Genomic DNA, 8,227 nt, shown 5'->3' on the forward strand with positions numbered 1-8,227 from the left:
AGACAATCTTCATTGTGTCTCTTGTGAGTCCTTCCAAGATACTCTACAGGTATATAAGCCTATAAATGTAAATGAATGTAACTTTTTAATTCTTCCATGCACTCACTGATAAAGCCATGGATGCCTTATTAAAAAGAGCCGTGAATTTTCTTGAATACACACAGCATCGGCAAATCGCTTCTGTAGTGTGTAGAAATGGTTAACACTCTTTCTGCTGAACTGTTACCCAAACAAGATTCCAAATCGAAAAGAAGAGGAATATGAAGCAAAGGAAGCCCCATGGCCTCCCACAGTTGCAGACAGATCTCAAAAGCAATTGCGTTTCTGAAAGCTTGGTGGTTTTGCATAGGAGCAGAGGAAGTGCAAGGACCCTTGCAGCCTGGCGTGCTCCCTCAGGCTGCCTGCCTTTCAGGCGCAGGACAAACTAGAGCAGAGCAGAGATCTGTGCAGCCCCCGTCCACACGGTGGAAAGCAAATGCACCCTGGGAGGGAAACCTCAAGTCATGGGTTTTGGAGCTTCAAACACGATCTTGTGGCTTTGGGTTTTTTTTATGAGAATCAGAAAAATAAATATACTTCATTTATGTGTAGATGCAGAAACCATTGAACGGCATTAGAAAATGGCAATCTCTGGAGGGTGCAGGAGGGTGGGTAGCAGCACCACCTCTGTGCCCAGGGTGCCAGTGGAGCCCTGAGACATCACGGTGACCATTCCAGGAGCACAGCAGCAGTCCTCACGCTACCCTTTCAGAAAATAACAAGCCAATCGGCCCAGGTTTGAGGAGAGAAGAGCTTCAAGTCTCCTTGTCTGGGTGGCCAAGTCACCCAGGTCTCAGGAAATTGACTGCCTGGAAGTGGAGATGGGACCCTGTTGTCTAACCTGGTGGGGCTTGTGCGTGACTGAAAACAGGTGGTTACCGTGTCAGAGCTGATGGGATCAGATAGGGGTAGGAGTGCGAAGAACCCAAGCCCCCCAACATGGCAACCATTCACCTACATTATCTCATTGAGGCTTCCCTTACCCTCATCAGATAGGGCTTATGGTATTTACATTTTTTTAAAAAAAAGGAAAGCTGAAGCAACTTGCCCGGAAGAGATAGGGCTGGTTCCCAAAGGAACAGGAGAGGGCAGCATGTTCTGTGCTTTGATTTTGAAAGTAAGCCCCCTGCCCTTCAGGGATCCAGAGAGGAAACACAGATTTTCAGACTTCCAAGTCCCTTTTGAGATCTTTGATGAAAAATTCTGAACCGGCAAAATCAAAAGATCTCAGAAAGTCGACAGCAGCTGTTCTCAACTGGGATGGTTTTGTTCACCAGGGGTCATTTGGCAATGCTGAGACCATTTCTACCGTTGACTCTGCAGGAGAGGGTGGTGGCTACTGGTGTCTAAAAATCGAAAGCCCAGGGATTTTGCTAAACATCCCACAGTGCACAGGAAAGGCAGAAAAACAATAGTTTGCTCAAAATGGCATAGAGTTTGGCAGAGGTAGAGAAGCTCTGGTCTATGGACATTAAAAAGTCAAATCTTATAACTGTTTCAACACATTTTAAGAAGGGTTGACCAAGCAAGGTGGCTCATACCTATAATCCCAGCACTTTGGGAGGTTGAGGCAAGAGGATTCCTTAAGCCCAGGAGTTCAAGACCAGCCTGGGCAACAGGACTGTTTTGTAGAGACCCCTGTCTCTACAAAAGAAAACGTAAAAAAAATTTAGTTGGTTGTGGTAGCACATGTCTGTAGCCCCAGCTACTCCAGGTAGGGTAAGCTGCTGAGGGGGGAGGATCACAAGAGCCAGGGAGGTCAAGGCTGGAGTGAGCAATGATTGAGCCACTGCACCCCAGCCTGAGCCACAGATTTAGACCCTGTGTTTTTTGTTTTTTGGTTTCTGTTTTTTTTTTAAAGAAGTATTCTAGGCTGGGTGCAGTGGCTCATGCCTATAATCCCAGCACGTTGGGAGGCAGACGCAATGGAATTATTTGAGGCCAGGAGTTCGAGACCAGCCTGGGCAACATAGTGAGATCCCATTTCTAAATAAGAAAATTAAAATTAGCTGGACATGGTGGTACACACCTGTAGTTCTACCTACTTGTGGGAGGTGGATGGATTGCTTGACCTGGGAGGTCAAGCCTGTAGTAAGCCATGATCATGCCACTGAACTCCAGCCTGGGCAACAGAGCAAGCCCTTGTCTCAAAAAAAAAAAAAAAAAAAAAAGCATTATAAATCTTTAAGGAGAAAACCCATCCTGTGGCCACCTTGGATTCCCTAAATTAAACATTCTGCACCTCTTGGTGAAAGGTGTATTCCTGCCAGCTCCTGTCATTGGAGACCTTATTGCCCAAATAAGCATGTTCTCGATAACATCCACCTAAAGTTAAAAATCCTTGTTTTGCTACAAATGTGTACAGCGTGCCAGCAGTGGAGCTCTGCATGAATATGGATGCCCGCTGGCCATGAGCTGAGCCATTCAGCAAGAGAAGCAGTGGGACACCCATAAGACAGGGCACTGCTCGCGTGGAAACCACGCTGGCTTTGAATCACTGAAACCTCACGTGATAGTAATTGGGACTCGAGGAAATTACGTTTCCAGAGCTCTCTGGGTTTACTGTACATTTTAACGTCACTTCTCCATGGCAGCTAGTTTGTCGTCATTCTACATCTATCCCAGACGCGGATGCTGCTCCAGGTGAACAAACCCATGGGGACTCTGGAGGAATCCCAGCGCAGTGACGGCTCATCCTCCCCCAGATGAAAAAGGAGATGTTTGTGAGCCAGGTGCTTCCCACCTCGGCACTTCGGGGCATTCTTACATCTGGCAACACTAGAAACCGCGAGTCAAACACAGAATAACTCAACTAGCTCACAAAGAAATGACCAAGAAAGCCTCTGACAGCGTAATCAGTACCTTTTCGCTCCTCTTCCTCTCACTCTTCCATTCTAAAATTTTCACAGATTCTCAAAGTGCAATTTGACTAAGAAGAATATACACAGACTAATTCTTAAAGCAACAACTTAAGCTTCTCCAAAGCTATTTTTCTTCAATGCTATAAAAATTTTTGAAACAACATTAATTAAAATTTGGAAAAAAACAACAACAACAACCCAGATCACCCCTAATCCCACATTTCCAGGAATTTAAACAAGAGACAACGGAAGGAGCAAGGAGCAGGAGGCGAGCCTGCAAAGCAGAGCAGGCCGAGCGGACGCGGCTCCGTCCATCCATCCCAGCCTGCTGTGGACATGCAGGGTAACTTTACCAACATTTCCCAGCCATCTAGATTCTTATGCAAAACCTCTTGCTTTTTAAATATTGGCTCATAGCTTTTAAGTACCATGCCAGCTAAATAAAACACATCTGCAGATTGAATGCAAATGACAGGCCAGAGGTTTGAAAGCTTCCATATATAATTTTGCATCCAAACAAGAGTGAATAGAAGAATTGGTGTGAGTCTATATGTTTTACACTTTTAATAATCAGAGCATATTTGAAGGAGTATTCTTAAGAATCTTAATGGGTTTCAGCTTTTGAACATATTAAGAGGATACTGAAATAATAACGTAGCTAAAGGAAAGTTGTTGGTGAATCAAAACTCACCAGGAAAACATGTCTCGAGCCACATAGTTGCATGCATAGAATTGTAAATTTATCTTTAACAAGAGGATCTACTAGAAATGCAAGCGTATGTTAACTAAGGATGAAATTGAGAAGATCCCGGGCAAGCATGAAGTCACTATAATACTACAGGGCAGGGGTCCTCATGTAAACACAACTGAAAAAGAATACCTTTGAAGGATTATTAGATTATTAGGAATAACAAAAAAAAACCCTTTCAATGCTCAAGACACAGGGATTATAGCCCATTTCAGGAGTGAATGGAACTATCAAGTAACCATGTTGTGTACTCACTTCTGCAAAGAGATTTCCTTTTCACTGTAGGGGGACAAGCTTGGCCATTTCAGGCACGCACAGCAGAGGGTATCCGCCACAGCATGGAGTTCTAAGTTTTTTTGTTCATACCTCAAGTTCACTCCGGAGCTAATGTTGACCTGTTCATTACTCTTTGAGCATCCTCAATGTTTTAAACCCAGGGAATATGGAGATGAACACAATAGATAGGACATGTGACCTGGTAGAGAAGAAGTGAAATAAAGACAAGTGTGCAAAGACTTATATAAGTCCGAAAAAGTGATAAATGCAAAGAAGGCACCAAGCAGCCTATAGAAATGCCCATGGACCCATCTGCACAAGCAGTCTAAAATAAGTGGAAAAACAATCAAACACCCAACCGTGGGGGCTGGCACTGTGACGTGTACCACTCCACACACTCCACAGCCCAGGACTCCCTCCCGCGGCCGGTGAAGGCAGACAGGCTCTTCAGTGGGAGAGCCTTGAGAGTATGAAGGTGAGTGCCTCGTTGTTAATTATTTACATGCCATCTTTAAAAGCAATGACACCACTTGAAAGAAGCCACTCATAACCACATCGAAACCGATTCAGGATACCCTAATCAGAGGCTAGCAGTGAGCATCCTTCTCCACAGCGGCGGCATCGCAGGTTGAGGGTGAAGGGGCAGAGTGATCGTGACTCCTGCTGCTGAGCCTGTCGTGCCAGAGTCATGGTATTTTAGAACAGACGGCTGGTCCTGAGGGGGCCTTGACAGTCATCCCTCACCTCCAGACTCCAGGATGAGGCAACCTCCATCCCACCCCGACGATTGATTAAGTACCTGTTCTCCTGAGGCAGTTTCCTCTTGAGCTTATGATCTATCATCACCAGGATGATTTGCTATTGAAGACACATGGACAGCTAACCCTTGAACGTAAAACAGGAGCATACCCAAATAAAGATTTATTTTTATTTCCTGCTGTGCATGCTTTGAGCTAGGGATAGTCGATGAGGTGCTATCGAGTGTCAAGCCATAAAGCCTCCTCACGCTGACTCCAGGCATGTGAAGGACTGAAATGTTAAGCTCTTGCTGTAATTCCCCTCTGTCTTCTTCATGAATGGAGGTGAGAATTAGGCTGTGTGGTTTTCACAGCCAACACGGATCTTACACAAGAATCTGGCTGTTTCCTCCCTGGGCTGTTTCATGGCCAATCACAATATGATCCTAGCAGGGTTGCCAGAGAGCATGCAGATGACCGCTTCTCAGGGGCTCCTTCTCCACTGCCATAGCACAGCTACGGAGCTACAAGAAAGCTGAGAACACAGCAGCTGAACGTCGGCAACGTTCATGTCCCTTCCATGAAGCTGGAGAGAAGTGGCATCCGCAACGGGAAATACACAGGCGCTGAAGACTGACGACTTGACTGTCCCTATTCCTCGCCATACCATGGGGACAAAACAGACCAGGGAAGATTCAAGAAGACACTTCAGGCCAGGTGCTTCCAACCATTCCTGGCACATAGCAAATGCCCAATGCATTGAGCCATGAAGATGATTCCTACTCAGCCCTCCCTGGCTAATCACTTCACTTTTTTGAGTCTTTGTTAAAACCAAAGACATGGGGCCAGGTCATCTCTAAATGTCTCCCTGGCTCTAAAACTCTATAACTTGAGGGCAAGAGCCTACATCAAGGGCTTTCAGAACAGAAATCTCTTTTGAAATTGCAGAGACCCAATTCCCCGAGAGGCTCTCCAGCTCCAGAATGAAATGGGGGGATGTGATTCAAACAAACTCATGTGATGCCAGGATCTAGCACAACCCCTGACTCATGTGGGGGTTTAAAAAAGCATCTTAGCCAACGCAGGTCACAGAAAACATCTTCTGCTCCTACATTCACCAGGCAAGAAAAATGAGTAATTTGTAACTTGTCACACTTACATAAATAATGGTTTTTATCTTTATACTGGTTGCCATACTGTAACACATGCTACATACCACAGTGGGTGCTTTATGTATGTTTTCCTTAATCCTTCCGATAATTCTGTCAAGCAGATTTTTATAGATAGGAAATCAAGGCTTAGCAAGGGCAAGTGACTTGCCCAAGGACACACAGCTATTACCTTCCTGCTCAGTAGTGCAGCCTGGGTTTGCACCCAAGTCTGCAGGCTCCAAAGCCACTCTCTTTTCACCATGTCACCGGCCTCAAAGATTTGTTGAATGTCTTTACAGGAGGAATTTTTATTAAAGTTCACAAAGTGACAATGCATTGGCCACTTTCATCAGCTGCTTCCCAAGAGTGGGTGTGGATGATGGGACCATGTGCTGTGAGCTGCACGTCTGACCCGTCACACGGTGGCAGCCATGGTCAGCAGGGACACACAGCCCCTGGGGGGGTCATCACCATGGAGGTGAACAGGGAGGCTGTTGATGCTGACTGTGCAGTGAGGAACAGCCACTCTCAAATTTCTACACCATGTAGCTTCTCATGGTTGGAAAAGCCAAGGCTGCCAGTACCATCCAGCACCAAGGAGGAAAGAGCCTGAGGCCCATGAGGCTAGGCCACCCACAAGACAGCCTAATCAGGACCAGGCTTCCCAGCACGGAGGACACAGGGCCTGATGAAGATGTCACCTCTGTGAAATGCCTCCCAGGAGTCCAGGGTAAGCCCATGAACAGGGAGAGAGCTGCCAGGGGAACCCACAGGGCGCCGCCCCCAAGGCCTGCAGGTAACTCCCACCCCAGGTACAGAGCATGGGCTCTTAGACCTTTCAATCAGAGTGTCTCTTTCGGTCTGGTGTGGTGGCTCATACCTGTAATCCCAGCACTTGGGGAAGCCAAAGGGGGCAGATCACTTGAGGCCAGGAGTTCAAGACCAGCCTGGTCAACATGGTGAAACCCCATCTCTACTAAATACAAACAATAACGAAACAAAAAAAAACTTGCATTTCTTCCCCAGTGCCAGCCTCTGGCTCTGCACCACTGTCACTCCATTCTCCTATAAACTCTTCTATAAACTCTGAAGTGACCAAATCTTTAAAGCACACCCATGGTGTTGCTGTCAGGGCTTCTGCCCCGCCCCCACCACAGATGTCTGCTAGCTAGGTCTTTCAGGGCAAGTGACAGAGGCCCAGAGAGGGAGCGAATTTGCCCAGGGCCACAGAGCAAGCGAGTGGCAGGACTGGGCCTCTAGCCCGTGACTGTGGGCCACGTCTGGCATCTCACTTCTAAACCAATGGAGAACAGATCTAAATACAAAAAACTAAACAATACAAGGAACAATTCAAAACCAGGGCTAGGCTGAGGCCTGGCCCAGTGCTCCCCAAGAGTCCGGTGAGGCTGGGCACCCAGCAGCGGATGGGATTCAGGGGCTGGGGTGGCAGCGGGCATTGGAACAGTTTGCTTTTTAGAAAAGGAGTCTCTGTCTTGCTCTTTGGGCCCCGTGGTCTTGTGGACAAAGTCCCGTGTCTCTGCATTGGAGAATACACAGGTGTTCCCTCTCCTGGCCGCTTGCCACCCACGTGCTTTCCCTCACGGACCACTCCTGGGTCTGCCTCCAGCGCCGCTGCCCCACCTGCTTCCCTTGATGTGGCCTCTCACATCCTCAAAGGCTCAAGGACCTGGCGCCTCTGGCTTCTTGGGTGCCTCCAAGATCCCACTCTGCTGCGCACATCCTCCTCGCCTCCCTTGCCGTCATTCGTCACCCTGGTTCACCAGCCTCCTGTCTCTCCTCACCCTCCTCCTCACCTCCAGCCCAGCACATGCGGCTCCCTTGGACACTTCCTTCACGGTCCCTAACCTCCGTGTCCCAAGCTGCACTGCACACGTGTTGTGCCTCACACAAGTGAGCTTGGAGATGCTCCCTAACCATCTCTTCTGTGCTGATTAGGTCTCACCTAGACCGTTAGGTAATCTGATTACAGAGATTGTGTGCACATGTGGTGTTTTGTTTGGTTTTGTTTTCTCTTTTTTTGGTAGAGACAGGGGTCTCACTTTGTCATCCAGGCTGTTCTCAAACTCCTGCCTCAAGTGATCCTCTGACTGTTAGGTAATTTGATTGCAGAGAGAGAGAGAGAGAGAGAGAGAGAGAGTGTGTGTGTGTGTGTTGTTGTTGTTGTTGTTGTTGTTGTTGTTGTTGTTTTGGTGGTGGTGGTAGAAACAGGGATCTCACTTTGTTGCCCAGGCTGGTCTCAAACTCCTGCCTCAAGCAATCCTCCCGCCTCTACCTCCCAAAGTACTGGGATTATAGGTGTGAGCCACCATGCCAGGACTTACATTTTCTATGTTTTAACAATTCCTCCATGGTGCTCAGTGCCTAGTAACTATAACTAACTAGTAGGCAATTATG

Source organism: Saimiri boliviensis, chromosome 4 (assembly GCF_048565385.1).
Source record: "Saimiri boliviensis isolate mSaiBol1 chromosome 4, mSaiBol1.pri, whole genome shotgun sequence".
NCBI classification, from domain to species: Eukaryota; Metazoa; Chordata; class Mammalia; order Primates; family Cebidae; genus Saimiri; species Saimiri boliviensis.